Source organism: Bombus affinis, chromosome 1, assembly GCF_024516045.1.
Source record: "Bombus affinis isolate iyBomAffi1 chromosome 1, iyBomAffi1.2, whole genome shotgun sequence".
NCBI lineage: Eukaryota > Metazoa > Arthropoda > Insecta > Hymenoptera > Apidae > Bombus > Bombus affinis.
The window spans coordinates 9,401,742-9,420,040 of record NC_066344.1 but is presented as its reverse complement, the minus strand read 5'-3'; the positions used below and the strand labels follow the sequence as shown (position 1 = coordinate 9,420,040).

The following is an 18,299-nucleotide window of genomic DNA, read 5'->3' as shown; positions in this document are numbered from 1 at the left end:
TCAGCCAAGCGATTTGTATCGGTAACGTATGTACTTTCTCGTGCAAAGCGTCTCGCCACCTTGTCATTTGCCTCGCTTTTAATAATCGAGATCGATCTCTCCAGACTTTACAACCATTTTTTGCACAGAATACGGTGTAAGTAACGAAAAGTGAAATATTACAGCGGTACGACTATACGATCTTATAATAAACTGATAAACAGAGAAACTGAAAGAGAACGTAGGACAAGCGACGAGTATGATATCGCGAAAATGGTATTGAACATTCAAGATTAAATATTTGCTAGAAACTTTTCTTGAGGTCTACATCCTTCGTCATGAATGAAAACACGTATCGATAATATCTCATTGAAGTTCCTTGCTACAGATAGTACCTAGAGAAACTTGCAAGTCGTTCTGACCGCAGACATGAAACTATTTATTGTTCCGGTCGAAGTATTCGGAATTAGAGATCGATCAGCTCCCGGTGACGCAAGAATTTTCGTTCTGAATGAAAATTACCTTTAATCAGCCGTCGTCCTTGCTATCTACACGATCGCTAGTGAGCCGATTGTCCGTCAGCCGCAGGAATGTCAACTCGATCCGATTAAAAACTGACAGCAAAGTAGCGGCGACGGGTACGATGTGTGAACGTGCGACGCGACACGGAATGCGACGCGTGACGCTTGTCCCGAGGAATTCTAAACGCCCTGACGCGGCTTGCTTTCATTTGAACAGGTGTGAATCGCATAATATTTCTCTATTCGGACTTAACATTCCTACTTGGAACCGCTGCCTCAGGTTACTGCCACGCGATCGTTCGTCGCGTATTGTTTAACGTATGAAGAAATAGATTGTAGTAATTGGAATTATTGTTTCATAAACACTGCGTTCAATAGCTCCACATCTTTTCCGTTTCCATATTATCCGCCGTTACACATGTTCTTTTCTAGTATCTCTCTTAGCTTTTCTATATTTTCCTTGTTTATCCAACGATCAATTTTAACACTTTTCTATACCGCATGACCGACCTAATCAAATGCAGATAAGACAAACGTATGTATTTTATATAAAAGTATATGTTTTACTTATAAAATACGATCTACCACACTTTTGTCTCGTTCAAATCGTAGACTTTAATTACGAGGTAATTGCTTAACGAGAAGTAATTTCGACTTGAAGCTGTTAATCCTATCTAAGGATTTCTCAAGTCTCTGGAAACGGTCGATTTCATTGATAATTAGAAGATACGATGTCGAAATGGTCGTTCAGAAACGGAAGATCGAGCGTTAATCCAAAGAGCCGATTACGATGCATCAGATTCTTACGTCAATGTTCCCGACGAGCCGTGGCTGACGCGGAGCACGAAGGAATGCGAGTCGATTGTAAACGTAGCACGATCGGAATTTTCCTGGAAGGTAGACGCACTGACCGAATCTATTATTCGAATAGAAAGCCCACGCGTCGCTCCAGGCCGAGGAATTTGTTATTAAAATACGCCCTCTTATTCGCCACTGGAATTGACTGGAATTCGCGATTAGACACTGAGCTCGACGAAGAGTTTGTTTTATAGACATGTTTATAGGCAAAGTATAGACTGAACGTCAAGGTCTTGGAGTTATCGAGTTGATCCTATTCTTTCGCTTCTCTTTTAACTACAAGTCAAGGTGGAAGGACTAAAAATAGAGGAAGATGAAGTATTTTTGGAAATAGAAAAAAAGCCAAGAGAGGTTCGGTTCAAGAGGTCCAAGTTAAGAATCAGATCTGCCTTTCAATCCTTCGAAGAATTTGAAATTTAAATAACAAAGTGAGTAACTTTAGAATAACGTTCCAAAGGGACGTGCCTTATACCTAAGACCTTCGATCCCCATTGTGCTGAAAAACTTGTATAAATACCGTTCATTGAAACGATTTGGGATGTTTAGTTCGAGCAAAGTCGAGGATGTATATATATAACACAAAGAAAGCTCCGCGTCTAATCGTGGACGTTTGCATACACGCATCTAACGATGATCATCATTCGGAATTTTGTCGCGATGTCGGACAAGTGTACACAAAGCAGCGCTAAAATCTAATGAAACGGTATAGCGGAGAATGGCAAGATTAATGGCCTCTTTGTCCCAGTTAGCGCATTTCTATCCCATCGCAGTTACCACGGAAAGCACCGGGGGAAAACAGAGAAAGAAAGGTGAAATCCTTCGGCTAAGACCGGATAACGGTTTTCGCGGTGCTAAACCGTCGTCGAATTACAAAGTAACCAACACTCGTTATCCGTATTAGCATTAATTAACAGGAACAGACGCACCTGTGCGCGGTTGGTTCGCTTTTGCCGACACCTCGCTCGTGAAACGCAAAAATACGCGCGCAACTAGCATCGTATCCGGCAGAATGTCGCGAAGAATTTCAAGATACGGAGTTTCGGGAGGGAATGGAGTCGTTAAGGAAACTCTCTTGTATCCATTTTCTCGGCCCGTTGTACCAAGTTCAAATTGTTGAAATATGCAGGGATTACCGCATCACGGAAACACGCCTCGAGGAACTTTTACGCGTTTTAGGGCGTGCAACTTGCCTCTGGATTAATTTATTTAATGGCGGATGGATGTTTAAGCGAGCTCCACCGACTGTTATGAGCTTCATTTCGGAGAGGCAAATGGAGGTCGTTAAGGAAATCAGATGGGAACCTCGACTCTATCAAAGACAATGAAACGCCCGTGCGTCCTTTCTTACACCTTTTTTACATTTCTCAGTTTCATTATCCAGGTGCATTTCTCAATTTCACGATCCAGGTGCATAATTAGTTCTCAGTTTCTTACAAAGCGAGAGATGTCATAAATAATTGTAAATTCCAACATAGAATTTAAAACTTTAATATCTTGCTTTTCTCAATTTATAAAATCGATAGCACTAACTTTTGAGTAGTTCATTTCAAAATCTAATTCGAGATAGTAACAGACGCTAATACGTATCTGTATCTCAGAGTGAGATATGGATACGCGTGTTTAGGCTAAAAAAGTGTACTCGATTCGCGGTGTCATTAGGTCCGGCATCCAATTCAGGCATGCAGCGTGAGAAAGCAATTGCGAACCGACGACGGTTTAGATTGAACGGGTGGGCAATGAGCAGCCGGACAATTTCGGTACACACGAATCTCGTCGGGTCGCGTCGATTAACCCTTTAACAGTCGCGCTCGTTCGTCGACTATGACTTTGCTGTGCTCATTTTCAGCAACGCGCTATCGAGTGCGTCGCGTTGGATTAAGAGTCAAACGGTCAAACGTTTGAGCTCGTTATTCCAAAGACCTTTGTTCCATTCGTTTCGCGTAATATTTGTATGGAAACGTTCAATGCCTTAAAAGTAACTCGATATGAATTAGCAGAAGGAAATCGGAATCCAACGATCGTGAATGTTGTTCGGTGAGTCAAACAGAAAGCGACCATTGCCACTTACTCAGCGTGGGAAACTCTGTTTCTTGTCAACATTCTACGTTCTACAGTTTATTTGAGAAACATACGACGAGTATCCGCTGTGAAACTCGTACGACTCGCGTACTTTATTCTTTTTTACCAATCTTCATTATCAAACATAAGAAATTTAATGCAAACGTAATAGCTACGTTCTTCGCTATGTTGATAAACCAGCGATGCTCTACGATCCGGCATACTCAGACAATAAAGAAACTTTGTCTGCTTTATCTTTACGATTGTGTAAGAGAAGAGCGATCCTATGAATATATTCCTATTTCTACTATTAGACACCGTCGAGTGACATAATGGTAAACTTATATAAGAATAAGAATATTCTTCCAAACTAATAAGAATATCAACATCGATCATTACGATCTCAGATTATCACAAAAAGAAAAAGAAAAAAAAAAGAAAATATGGGAAGAAGTTTCCCAAACTTTTTTCAATAAAGAGACCCTTAAACAAGCCTGCAGCCACAAAAAGTGTTCCAATCGATCAGGTTACAACTCGGAGTTACCATATGCTCAAATCCAGAATACACGCAACGACATCGTATATGTACGTATATGTACATAAGCCACCAAACCGATGAAGTCACCTCTCGCGTGGACTCTGTTGGTAAACATATCCGTCACTTTCGAACAGCCTTACAAGGAATTACGTGGAACCGATAATCGGTCTCGTAATCGGGTCGAGAGGCGCGCGGTGTCACCATCGAAAGCACGGGATTTCCATCGAAAAGCGCGAACCACGATGGCACGCGACGCCCCGAGGTTGCATCGCGTCGCTCACTTGGGAACCGGGCCAAGAGCGTCGGACAGTCTAGTCAGCCCGTGACATCAATCTCTATCATTGTGTTTGTGGCGTGCATCGCGCTCATACAACGCCGCGGGCCCGCGAATTGCGCAGCGTACGCTCGAAGAAAAGAAAGCCGATGATTTTCGCCGCGATTTTCGCAACCATCGCGCGCGAAACGCGATCGTCCCTCTAATCCCGTTACCTCTTTCTCGAAGAGAGCCCACTAGAAACCGTGTCAAGGCGAAATTTTAATACGCCGCTATCGCTGCCACCTCTCTTTTTTTGTTTTCCTTCTTCTTACACGTAACGTAACGCTGTATTGGTTGTACGAAGAATAAGAGGCGTAGAATGATATTTTGAGAGATGTTTGTTTATTCGAAGAATATCCTAAAAAAGAAAGTTCGGGAATTCGCAGGAGTCCGTGATTTATAGACGGGTATGTATATCGAAAATTTAATTTTCGAAAGTATTCGTCTAATGACCTTTTCTCGGCGTCTGTAGTAAGCGATTCATCGAACGTTCTTTTCCTTCCCACAATCATGAAATATATTAAAAAAATGGACGGGCGTGAAGAAAAGGTTAATTATTTAGAAAGCTGCCAATATCTTAGATTTCGATGATTTTCGTTCGATTTTAGTTTCCGATATATTTGCAAAAAAACTGTCGACACTACTACAGTGAATTCCGCCTATAATTATATGTCCGCGACAGTGCACGATGGCCTCACAGCGGTCTGATATTTTTCGTTCATAGTTTATATAAATATGATTTAGGTCATTTTATTCGGAGTGGGACAATCGACCAATACTAACGCATACGCGGTAACTCACGTACAATTATAGACAGAATTCACTTTAGTAGTACCGACAGTATTTTGCAAACACCTCGAAAACTAAAAGAATCCGGCAGTGACATGCAAAGGAAAAAGTTGTTCAAAGCGTTGACTTTTACGACATAAAAAGGTAATGGGAATTCATGAAAGCGGCAGCTTTCTAAATAATTACTTCTAATAATTAAAACAAAAAAAAAAGGATTGTGAAAACAAAAAGAAACGTGTAATAAATATACCATTTGTTAAAGAGCTTCGGAAAGCAGAGAAGAAATAGGAAAATTCAACCCCCTCGATGATCTTCGGTGGGGTGGTCTGAACATATGGCGGAAGACCGAACATTTTGGAAAATGACTTAGAAAGCCGAAAGTCAGTTGAGAGGGTGGACCGATAATCTGGTACCGATAAGATCGATGTTCGGTGAACTTCGGCTCCATTCGATCAACAGAACAATTTTTCATGGCTCTTAAGCAGTAATCGGAGCCGATGGGGTGGAAGAATCGTTAAAGTGTACCTAGTCGGCCCTCTTCGCGTGCATTTCTAGGAGCACGATGTTCTTATCTCTTGTCCGATAACTTCGGCGATAGGTCCCCGAACACCCTGATAAGAGGAATTATTGGGAGAAAATTCGTCGAATGTTCCGCTCAGATACAGCTGCGCCCTTGAAGCTTGAAAACACCACAGCCTACAGCTGTGTAGATTTTTCCTCTTCTCTATGAATATACAGGGTGTCGCTCAAATAAGTTTATTTTAGTCTCTTATTTTGATCTATGTGTAAACGTAGACGAAGAAACGCTTTTCCTTTTTATACAGAGATAGGTATGTTTTTGTGTAGAAAAATGCGAAACTCGGAACGCTTGGAACGGTTGGCTGATTTTCGTTAACCTGAATTCTAGGAAAAAAAATTGAAAATATACGAGCGTTTCATAAATTAAACCCTCTCCCCTACTGCGTCGTGAACACTTTTTTTTTATTATTTAATTTGTACTTTACAATTTGTCCAGCTGGGCATTCGGTAAATTTTTCTAGCTTAATTGCAAGATAATTTGTGAATGACTAACCCGAGCGGAATACCATCATCGAGTTTGTCTATTTTATTTCTTTAGTGAGGACAGTGGGGTGTTTTCTCTTTAGTAAACACTTTGTGAATTCTTCAGCATGGACAAACGTTTAAGGAGTACCGTGTACATACTCTATCTTTCCTAACTAGGTCTTGATAATTCTTGATTCGTGCGGACTTTGTTTCTTTCGTTTTTACTTATATCTGTTTACAACGTTCACGTTATAACGCCAGAAAAACATCTTACATAGAATTACAAGCATTATTCTCACTTTTTATCTACGTATATTCAGAGTAACACGTAATAGTAGTTTACCTATAGCTGAGCAAGTCATCGTGACACTGAAATTACTATGTCGTGGAAAACATTCTCTATCCAAGCGTCTGATAGTTAACATAACATTGTCAGAATGACGTATACTGATTTCGAGTGGACAGATATTTGCTTCGTTTACGGACGAGCGAATTGAAATTGTATCGATTTGAAAAGAAGTAATTTTCAATAACTTTCTTCGCTAATTGTAAATTTCAAGTACTCTACAAATATCTGGCAATAAATAAATCAAAATTTCCAAATCTACAATTGTACGACTTCTGTTCGTCGTTAATAGGATAGCAAATTTTGACCAGCCGTTTCGATGACATCCTGTGTACGAGTGTTGTAATAAAATCCAGCATTCAAGCTCAATTTCTACTTCGCTTGTTCGCGTTCCGGTAAAAGAGGGCAAACCCTTTGAACGAACCCTTTGATCCTCGAACGAAGTTAAACGAAATCAAAAGATGAACGTAGCTGGATTTCTCTGTGAAAATTGCAGGACATTCTATCACGTGGTCCGCTTGTCGAAAGTTCATGATAGCGTGACGAAACGACGCTGCGCAACACTTTCGATGCAATCGTAAAATTTAATGGAAATTAAATTGCGACGTTTCGCGGCACGCCGCCCCTTGGTCGAGCGAACGGCGCAGAAGAAGAGCAAGAAGACACCGGTAAAGCGAACGGAGAATCAACAGAGGGGCTTACGAAACGCGAAGAAACAATTATTGCCGCGCCATAACTTGCCGTAGGCATGCCCATTATGAGGCGCCAGTCGTTGCGATTGTACCTAGTTTTTACGCTCCTGCCGCAGCCTTGCATAACTGGGCTTCAATAGCTTCCGTAATTCTTTGCTTAATCGTAATTCTCTATCTCTCTTTCGCTTTCCTCTATTTTCCTTTGTCGAACCCTTTTCTCCTTACTCTCACTGCTTCCATCGAGTTCTCTGTACTGTTTCTTTTAACGCCAGTCAATATTTTATAATCGTACCAAGGCAAAAAGAGACAATAACTCGTAGAAGTCAGAAGCAATTAACCAAGCACGCGGCCGTCCTCGTAATCGTGGCAAGAACTCGCCAGCTACTTGCGAGAATCGTCAACGAATCGTTCAGCTTGTGGAACGTCGCGTAAGAACGTAATTAAATCGGCGAAACGACCGAACGTACGATTACCGTGGAAGGCAGAAGTTGTTCTGGAACGTTGTTATTGGATGGAAGAATTCGTTTCATCTTATTACGGAAAGAATTATAGGACACGACAAGAAGGTGACCGAGGAACTTTTACGCTCAACACATTCGATGAGTTTGTAATTTCTCATTGACCATTGCAGACAGTGGATCGTGTACAGTTAGTGAATACGAACGAGTTGGTGGTATCCAATCCGTGATTAGATACGTTGCAAAAAGTTTAGTAAAGAAGTTATATCCTTCTAGATATCTAAAATGAGAAGGATTTATTGATGTCACTTGTGACGGCGCTAAACCGTCGAGCTATAATCTATAATTTATAAATACCAGGCGAGCTACTTTAATCCGACAAGATAGCTTGGCGGACAAAATCTTTCTCCGCGGAACCCTAGCGAGAGCGTGAATCTTATTTTTACCACGCGTAGCAGAACGGTGCCGTAAAAATAGAAGAGAAAAGCTTTTCTCCCCGGCCTACTCGTGCGGGATTAATGATTCCTTCCCTTTTTATGTTTTTTTATAAATATAATCCTTGGATGGCGCAGGGGATAGGCGGGCGATCCCGCATAAAAAGCTCGCGCCACCCTCCGGTAGACCCTCGCCTCGGCTCGATTAATCACGCTCGCGCGTTTATCCGCGCGCGCCTTCACCGTCCCGGTTTCGAAAGATTCTCTGCCCCCGTGGAAACGAGACGCGACCGTTTTTAATTGCATCGTTGTGACGGCGAGGCGGCGTCCTTGAAAAACGAGAAAAAAATCGAATGTACCGCGCGCGAACGCTTGCGTAACCCAAATGTCCCTCCATCCGTTCGATCGGTTTATTACGTTCGCCCCAGCGAACCGTGCGATAAACAAAGCCATCGTGATCACGGTGACGAGCACCGTAGCCTGAAGCGTTCTTCGGCCTGCACACGTGATTGCTAATCAGCTTCACACGTGTTCCATGCTGTCGTTGTTTTCTCTGTTGACAGGGTACGTCGTCAGGAAATACAGGCTGCGATTAAAAAAGGAAAAGTGTCTCACGATAAAGCGACAACACGATTGCTTCGTGCGAAGTACATAATCGCGATAAGAAAGTTTTCTGTCACTCGTGTGTTTGATAAAATGATTTTCAAAACGTTGATTGGTTCGTAACGGCTTTTGCACACTTTTATAACCAATGACGTATTTAAGTACTTATGTTTTTATCTTCTTTTAAGTTACAATTTCAAAGCAGCCAACCTTGAAGCAGTTTCTTTTCAACTTTAGTTAAAGATCGGAGAAAATCAAACGTGTGTTGGAATTGAGAAAAACGCTTTACAAAATATCTTATGTCTTTGGCAAGTTTTAAATATTTTTTGGAAATTAAACTTTTTTAATCAGATGAAAAGTCTCTCTGGAGCATCGAATCAAAGCACAAATAAAGTTCGAAATAAGTTTTCGGTTACAGATAGAAGTTCTGCTGCTTGCACAAACGTCACGTTATCTTTTGTTCGCGTGGAAATTGTAAGCTCGGCGTCCGCAGGTCCTGGCTAACCCAGGTTGAATTCTGTAGATCCGAGGAGAGAAGAGATGGAATCCTTTTTCACGCAGCGGCAGCTGCCGAATCCACGTTTGCACCTGCTCAGCCAGCCACGTTCACCTCAGATACACAAGGATATCCGACAACGTTCATTGTTTATTGAAAGCGTTCGAGTGGCTCGCCAGATGCGAGCAGTTCCGAATGATCCAGATGACTCGAACGATTTTCTCGAGCAGAAAAGATATTGATTTTTCAGAAGATGAAAAAATATGAAATGAATATTCTTTATACGAAGCATCGCCCTAAACCACTCCACAAATTCACCCCTTCTGTATTCTTGAGAGCCAGCCTCTTATTCATTTCGTTCTGCAAGCTAACGAAATGCAGCCACTACGAATAAAAAGCGGACTTTCCAAACGACTTTCCAAAAGAGCGACCTTTATGCGAACATGGCTTAACGGAGGAATCGACCATTCCGTATACGGCGATTTGAATATATTTTGCGTCGAATTAAGAGCGGCTCGCACAACTAAGAGATAGGCAGGTGGCAAATACAAAGCGTCCTGTGTCACTGTTGGCGTACTTTTGGCGGAGTTAAGAAGCTTTTAAAAAAAAAATCCTACAACATGGGCGATGCATTATCGTTCTGTGAAGTCCTCTACGAACCGGATAAAGGCCTTTCATGGAAAACCTTCCATCGAAATGGTCATACAACGTCAAATAACATTAAGTTATCTCTTAAATATGTGCTAATTTATACAAGAAATGACGTAGGACATTTTAGAAAATTAGATTAGACCGGAAAAGCTTCTTCGCACAATACAGTCTCTTATGCTGTTACAGGCTCATAGTTAGAAACGTCTTACAACTCCGAAATGAAGAGTTTATTCTCCCATAAAGTCCAACCTGCTGTTGAAAATACAGTGTTCTAGGAATTTTACATGATTCTTTCTTGTAAGACACTTCTGTATACTAGTATCCGATCAGAAGAAACTACATCGACCTATCAATTAGGAAATGAGTAGCAAAGCGAAACAGCTGTTCGAAGCGCCTCCTAGTCGATCATAATCCATGCATATCCTATTCATCAGTCTAAGGATCGAATGTCGGGAAGCAAGGTAGACAGGTGCGTGAGCGATCGATCTTCGATCGTTGATGTTAATGAACGACATAATGGGGGATTCAATCTATATCAGTGGGCAAGGGCCAGCTGCGGCGATAATAGCCAAAGACTAAATATCTCCGAGTACAGATCTCTAATTGGCCGTAATCGACGCCGATAATTGCACGCGTCGAGTCCCTCCTATACGACACCGAGGCGACTCCGCGAGATAATTCCCGCGGCACGATGACACAAACGTTGAGCTATCTCAATCTGCGATGCGGCAGGTGTGTGTTTTATGCCGCACCGCACGATCATCACGCTTGAGAGGCGCTACTTACATCGACAACCAAGGAGAATGAAGTGCACTCTCCAAAAATTGAATTTGGAGTTTCTGATATCATTTTCTAGAAAGGTATTATCTTTATCTGGAGACTTTTAACGGCTTGAACCGTGGAAATATCGACAGGACGTAAAAGTTTCAAGTGCCTCCTTTTTTTCTTGTTCTTTTATTACTCTGATAATCTTTCTGATTTAACGTAATATCGTTTAGAAACGAAGGCGTATCGCGATCATACAACATATAATATTCCTCGAATTCATAACGTGCGAACTAATTACGCGCAGGCTTATACTTTCCAAGATTTCAAGCAATTTAACCGAAGGTCTAGTTTCTATATATATATACATACTAATCGTTTCGTCGATATCAAAATGCAGATACGATCCCCTTCGATGATCGTATACGACAATGAATCACAAACGGGGGCCTGTTTCCAGCAGAGGGTACAAACGCAAAGGTTTGGAAGTTTTCCAGGAATCAAAGAGACCAGGTGCAAAGGACGGCACGAGACTGGGCCGGATCATCGTCATTAGAAAAATGTCGACAGCACGATCGCAGTAGGGGAGAAAGCTAGACAGGTGCAAGGTGTCGGTTTCGTTCGATTGGCCAGGGCAAAAAATGCTCACGACTCGAAGCGTGTTCCTTGAACGGCCAATGAGTTGCAATGTTTTTCTGTCAGTGTCAAAGAACCCCAAAAGTCGAGCTGGAACACACCTGTTCCATGGCACGACCCTCGCAATTAGGTAGAAAACAAAACGAATCCGAACGATCTGCACGGCTGTTCGTCCGCGGAGAAGCGTAAACACCGAAGCATTTTAATCTGGCACGCCAGCTGCTTGTCCCTGGCACGAGGCAAAGCTCGATTATCGACGCTAAAAAGTGTATCAGCCGGCCGATCGCGGCCTCGAACGCGAACAGGTGCACGCCACCACGAACACCATCGTTAACCGGCGACTCGTGGCGCTGATCCGTGTCTCGTTTGAAAGTTAAACACACTTGAGGTCAGAGGGAACAAGGGAAGGGAACATTGGCGAAGGAGAGCCGTAAAGTTTCCTCCGAGGAAGAGGCTCCGTGGTTCGAAGCATTAAAAAGCAAGGGCGATCTGAGGCGAAAAGGTAGCCCGAACAGCCACTAAACCTTCGTTCGCGTGAATTTGTAGGTCGAGCCGGGGTAAATGCTCTTCTATAGTCTATGTCTATAACATCGTGCTCTCATTTGGCCACTGCTGGTGTTCCAGCAGCGTAGCGATGGGAACGAGGATAACTCGAACTTTGAGAAAATCCTTGGATATTCTTGAGAATGGTTAAAAAATGACACGAACTTTCTTACTAGCTAATTGCGAGCTAATCTTTGAGTTAAGGAAATCTAAAGTATACGAAATATGATTAGACAAATTATGAGCGTAAGAGTCAAGTTACAACGTAATTTTCTTTACGTCCAAAATTTCTATGGGACTATAATATCATTACACAACATCTTAAAGTCCGAATCAACGAACGAACATGGAAAACTGGTGATCGATCGACGATACCAAGGCTGCATCAGATGCATCGAGTGGGCATCCGTGACTGCTAACGAAGGGGGCTTGGTCCGAAAGAAGGACGAAAGGAGAAAGGAGAAAGGAAGGTGTAGTTTTACCGACTGCCTGCTGGCTTCCTGCGGCCGAGCCAGCGCACCGGGCCGCTTTCGGCAGGTGGCACTTTGCAACCTTTGTGCATCCCAGCGCGCTGCATTTACCTGCATGTGCTGCACTCACCCAAGGCGACTGCTCAGGATCGTGCCACGAACAGGTGCGCCAGAGCTGATTTTCAGGGTTCCTTGACTCGATTCTTGGGAAAAACAGTGGCTTGCAAACTGACCAGTATTTTCGTCCACGAGATTTTGAATATCCGAAATGTTGTTTCTTTATAGCGTTATACAACTATGTTTGTTTACGTCACTTTCCAGTCTAAGTTAATTTCTTAAAGTTATATGCTACAGTCTTTTTTAAACATTGAAAACATTCTTATTTGTTGAATATATACGTCAGCGAGATTCAAACGTAAACAAGTTCGATGATCGACGAACTTAAGTGTATGTATTTTATAGCAATAAATTATCTGTAAGTTGATAGAGGTTAAATAGTTATTTTAGTTATAGGTGATGTTTTAAGTACAGTCGCAAAAACAAGTGTTGCAATCGAATGTTCGTAGAATCTCATGACACAGCATTTTTAGGTGTCAACAAGAATAACCGGAACCATTAAGGATTCCCCGACAAACTCAATATTTTCCCCGTCTATTTAATGAACACATTAGTAATGCTAGCTAAAGATCTTCAGCTATATGTCGCCACATCCTTTCTTTAATTGTAGATCGTTTGCTAAACACGAGTCAACAATCAGACAATGTTGTTTGTCACGCTTACGAAACCTTGTACAAGCTATTCGTTACTTCGTACGTTTTCAAGTCAAGTCGCTCGAGTCAAGCAATCAATTTCCGTATAGAACGAACTTTTATAAATCACTGATCTCTTTACTGCCATGAAATTTTAACTGATAACAAGCTCTCCACGCAGATAAAATCGATCATGTTCCCGTTACGTGACGTTTTGATGCAATAACTTCATTGCGAAGATATACATACTTTCTTTTCATCATTCTTAAATGTTGTTTACCTTGTATTACGCGAATAGCTTTGACATTCGAGGTCACGTTTCAAGCAATAAAATTGATTTATTAAAGATAATTGCATGACCGTGACACTGTGAGATAAGAACAAACACTTGAAACGTCACGGTCACGAGGACGCGTTTCGATCAAAAAGCTTGAAATAATAACGTCACACTTCGTCTTGTTGATTCCACGGATGATACAAGAGTCATAGAATCAAGCGGGCAAGGGATTGTGCTTACAAAAAAAAAAAAATTATAATTCATGCAAAGACAAATGACTCACTGCGTTACAGGTTGTGCGTAAAGCGTGACAGAGCGTTACTGGTATAACTGGGCCAGGTGATTCTGGATGCTCAAGGATTCTCGAGAATTACTTTGAGACGTAGAGCAGAAGAATAACAAGACCGAGGGCAAGTCGGTCGAGTTACAAAGGAAGATTGATTATGGAACGGAAGATTATAAATCTGCCGGCTTTGTCGTCGACCAATCAATTTTTACGTGTACGTTGTTCGAACAGAAAGCGAATAAAAGATGTGAAAAAAGATGAAAGAGAAAAGCGTAAACTTTGTGTGAAAAGATCGATAAAGTATTTGTAATATCCCGGCAGTAAAATTAATACAGAATCTTTAAAACTTTTCAGTCCTATAAAAGGCATGTTAAACGATCCTCGTGAAATCTCGTAAAAAGACCTGTTATTGAACTGAACGTCCACTTTCTCTGTACTACGTTGTTAAAAAGTTAATGAGATGCGGAAAGAATTAAACAAACATCGGTTACAGAATGGCGAGAACGATAGATGGGCTATGGAGAATTCTATACGACTATACGAGTGCAGAACCAGCTTGACCACCTCGAGTTTACCGTTGACCGCTTGATAAACTTCCGCAAACGAGAAATTAACGTCCCATTCGACTTTAACGGCGGATCTTCCGCCGTGCCGTGTCGAACTTCAAGGATCGGCGCTTCCTGATAAATTGTCGTCGATGGTAGCATTTAGGAGATTCCTAGTCGTTTTCAATCCATGTAATTGGTGACTGGCAATTTCTTTCTTTATTCTCTATAATCGAGAAGTTTTTGTTTGAATTTTTTAAGATTTAGCTCCTCGCAGAAGTACGAGAAAATTAAGGACAAAAACTTAAATTTTCTGCTACGCTAATCCTTCTGCAAAAATCACAGGAGATGATCCTCGGCATCGGCGATACGCGCAAGAATTCAGCGCGCGATCGAGCTGTGCCAGCGGCACCATCCCACCAAATACATATAATCTCCGGCAAAGATATAATGTCCATTAATAAAAGAGCATGTACTGGCGGTCGGATCGGCTCATATCTAACCTACGCACAGGAGACTTCTCGATGATCCTTTGCAGGGTCTAATCGGACCCGATTGGCCATAATCGTACGCGTGTGCACGCCACCGGCCGATCTTCGTTGCAAAGATCTTCGGTGCAACGCGTTCGCGCGGTAATAATCAATGGGAGAGGGTAGAGGGAGAGTTCGGTAATAAACGAGGCAAAGTGGTTAATGCCAGGCTGGCGGTTAACCCGAGGTGCAATATGCAAGTTAGCGTCTCTCTCAGCCGGTGATATTAGAGCCTGGCTGCGCCGTGGCTTGGTCCTGTTTTCGGATATTAAGCCGAGCTTTGCCGGCCTTCGTGCGTCCTGTAATAATTGTCTTCATTCGACAGCCGGCGCACTTTGTGCGCTAAAGTAAATTCACGGTCGCAGTCGGGTGCACGGAATTAACGCGGCAGCGGTGTTGCTTTTTGGACCGACACGTTGGACGCTCACTTTCGGATATTACGTGAATGAGCTCTCAGAGCTGGCTACGAACCGGTGCCCTTTCGTGAACAATCCAATTTCCTTGTCAATCGTGGTTGACATTGGTATTGGTATTGTTATTGTCGAAATACGTAAAGGACAAAATATCAGAAGGAAATCTTGCAAATATTTAAGTAAGCTTTGTTGTTGGTTTTCCAGATCAAAGATTTAGTACGGTTCTCACTTTTTTCGGGACAATGCAAAATAGGAGACATATTTTTCTTTGAGTGTATATAGCAAAAAATAATTATTATTTATTTCAGCTTTTCATTCTAGAAGAAGGAATGTCTCGATGTACGATCAAACATCGATTCTTCCGATTTGCTCGAAATTACAAAGAAACACGAACGAAGCACCCTTCGTGGAGATTATAGCGGCAAAAACGAGCGATGGGACTGGCGGGAGAAGCGTGCGCGCGCGGAAGATCTCGGTCAGGAGACGGTGTTCCTGAAGGGTAGGCGCGGAGAGACGAAAGCGTCGGGCAGCTAGGCCCTGCGAGGCCTTTTATCTTGGGATCTCGGGGTTAAGAACCAGCCGACAGGAGGATCGTTGCGGCAGCAGCAAGGAGCAAGGAACAAGGAACAGCGGCAGCAGCCGGCGTTGAGGCGGCTGCACTCGAACGAGTCACGTGCATTGCGTGCGCGCCAACTGGGCTAGGTCGATGCACGCGGATGCACAAAGGGCTCAAGCCACGGAGCATGTCCGAGACGAGCCACCTGCCGACAGATGTTGAGTCTAGCAGCCAAGATCCGAGCTTGCATTATTCTCCAGCCGGCCTTTGCTGCGTCTCTCCTCACCTTCCCGTACCTCCCTCTTGTCCTCTTCGTTGATGGAGCACGATTCGGAACCAACGACGTAGACCTTTGTTCGTTCTCTTACGAAAGTCGCAACGCAATACCCTCCGCACGCTGGTTTCCGCACCTGCCCGCCACGACCACCTCCGGATCACCTCGAATTTATTGACCCTGCTGCTCCTCGACTCGTCTGCCGAATAATAGTCCCTGCCAACGCGTTGTTCGTTGCTTTAGCATTCACCCCGATATTAATAACAGCGATCTTAGCAACGATACTAGCGACACTCGCCATTATGTCGATAATTTTACGTCTTTTCTTTCGAAGATCTTTCACCCTCGATCGCCATGAGATTTAAACTCGATAACGTCGGGTTACGAGTCCCGCATGCGACGCGATTTCTACCGGTATGCTAATAACGTTTCGTTACAGCGTTGTATTTTCATTGAAGAAGCCCCGGTACGACGACACGAGCACCGGAAACAGCTGAATTCATTGTCACCGTCGAAGAAGAATACCAGGAAAAAGAAGAATCATCGACGCGGCGAGGAGAACTACGGGGAATGGCTCGAGTCACGCGACCGGCTCGCGCACATCCTGATGCTCCTTCTGTCCCTTTAACCAGGGGAGTCGTTTGCAAGATGTCATTCCGCGATCTTATCTTTGGCTGGTTGTCGTGTACTTGGATCTCTGGTTCACCGGCCCCGAACGCGTAGGCTATTGCGAACAATGAGTTCTTCTTTACGGTTGATAACCGTATCAACCGATCCGATCAAAGCGGCGATCAAATTCTGTACTTTCGTCGCGGTTACGTTTTCCGATCTTTTAACGCATTTTATCGTTTCGCCGTGGCGTTTTGTCCTATTTTTCTTGCAGGAGGATCGACGCTAGCCTCGAGCCTGACGTAACGATCCATCGTAAGAAAAACACGCGATGCGACTGCTAACGCGACACAACGGAAAAGACGATTTTTTCCATTGAGCATAAACAGACCACCTGTGGAAATAAGTGTTACGAAAAAACACGTTTTAAGCGAGTAGCGAGGGCGAACAAAGGAAACAGGAAGAGAGACATACGCGGTCGCGTGACTCGAACTACTTTGGACGTGATCCATCGATGCTGACGATTATTGTTTGTTGCGCCATGTGACGTGCAATTTAGAATTGAAAAAGAATCGACCGTTCCCGCGACACAGCGAAGGTTGCATTGCATTGGATGGTATTTTGTAAGTGTTTACTTAATTTTATTTTCTGTTATTGTCGCGAGAGAAGTTATACAATTACCAGGAACAAAGGATCTTTTGAGACGTATCAAAGATATCAAAGGGTCTTGTATTTATGTACGCATTTATGCTGAATAACCTTGTTTCAAAATACAATAGCATCTTTTATTATGTTTCGCTAATTCTCATTGTGAATTGAGCTAGTGTACTTATGTAATGTAAACTAATTTCACAAGTTGTTAACTATTAAAATTCATATTGTATCGTGTCTTAGCGTTTAACAGACAATCTCTAAAAATTTTCATAACGATCCACGAATATTTATAACATTGACGTGTTAACTAGCTAACAGAACATTAAAATAATGTCACGTCGTAAATAACGTATTCCATCAAAATTCATAACTTCCGGATCGACAAATTAGTTATGGCAAGGTTGTAGAAAATGATGACGTCGACCGAGATCTGATCCGTTCGTGTCAACGGCACAGAGAATATCGGTGGGGCTGTATAATACGCAGCTAATTTCGGCACGGTGTGATTTTGTTGCGGTTAGATGTATATCATTTATGCAACCCCAAGGTCCACACAAGGCGAGGGAAACAAAGCTGTCGGACATAAACGCGTGTTGGAAAATGAGTCAGGTCATGTAATAACGCGTTTGTCCAGCGTTTCCCGGCCACCGAGTACCGCGAGTCGTTTGCAAGATGTCGCAATTTCCGCCCTGTGACAGCTGTCCCTCGAGTTGTCATCGATAGAAGAAGACTGAGGACGCACCTCCGTATCTCGGGTTTCTTTCCACAGGAATCGCCAATTTGACCATCGACTCGTCCATGCTAATTCAATTAAAAGACTTTCAGTGTTACATTTGGTTAACAAATGACTTGGTCAACAGACATATAAACGTCGAGTTGTATTTTCTGATGGCCTCTAACGAGATTGTTTACAAGGAAGGGCACCAGTCACTGAGACGTCCGTAATAAAATCGTCATCAAGGAAAGCAACGACCGACCCGCATCTATAATTGTTCTTTTATTTACCGTTCTCTTACCGGGACTTTCGCTGGCATTCTGGCTCAAACACAAGCTCATCGTAGAGCGCGACGCGTTACTCGAGCCACAGGAATAAACGAGTGCTCTGGTGGTCCGCTTTCACGATGGCCGTCGCGGCCACGAAGAATCCTCGATCTCAATTCGATCGCCTCTCACCGTGGCGTATTTCGAGCGCGAGCTCGAGTCGTTCGC

The 18,299-nt window shown here is 42.9% G+C and overlaps 1 protein-coding gene and 1 long non-coding RNA gene across 6 annotated transcripts in view; both read right to left on the bottom strand.

The window, feature by feature from the left end:
• Positions 1–16,658, bottom strand: part of LOC126925593 (uncharacterized) — a 32,256-nt gene extending 15,598 nt beyond the window's left edge. The window contains exon 1 of the long non-coding RNA XR_007714016.1: positions 502–16,658. This is a non-coding gene — a long non-coding RNA (uncharacterized LOC126925593). The remainder of the gene's footprint in view (positions 1–501) is intronic.
• Positions 1–18,299, bottom strand: part of LOC126918014 (3-phosphoinositide-dependent protein kinase 1) — a 403,560-nt gene that overhangs the window by 177,534 nt on the left and 207,727 nt on the right. The window lies entirely within an intron of this gene.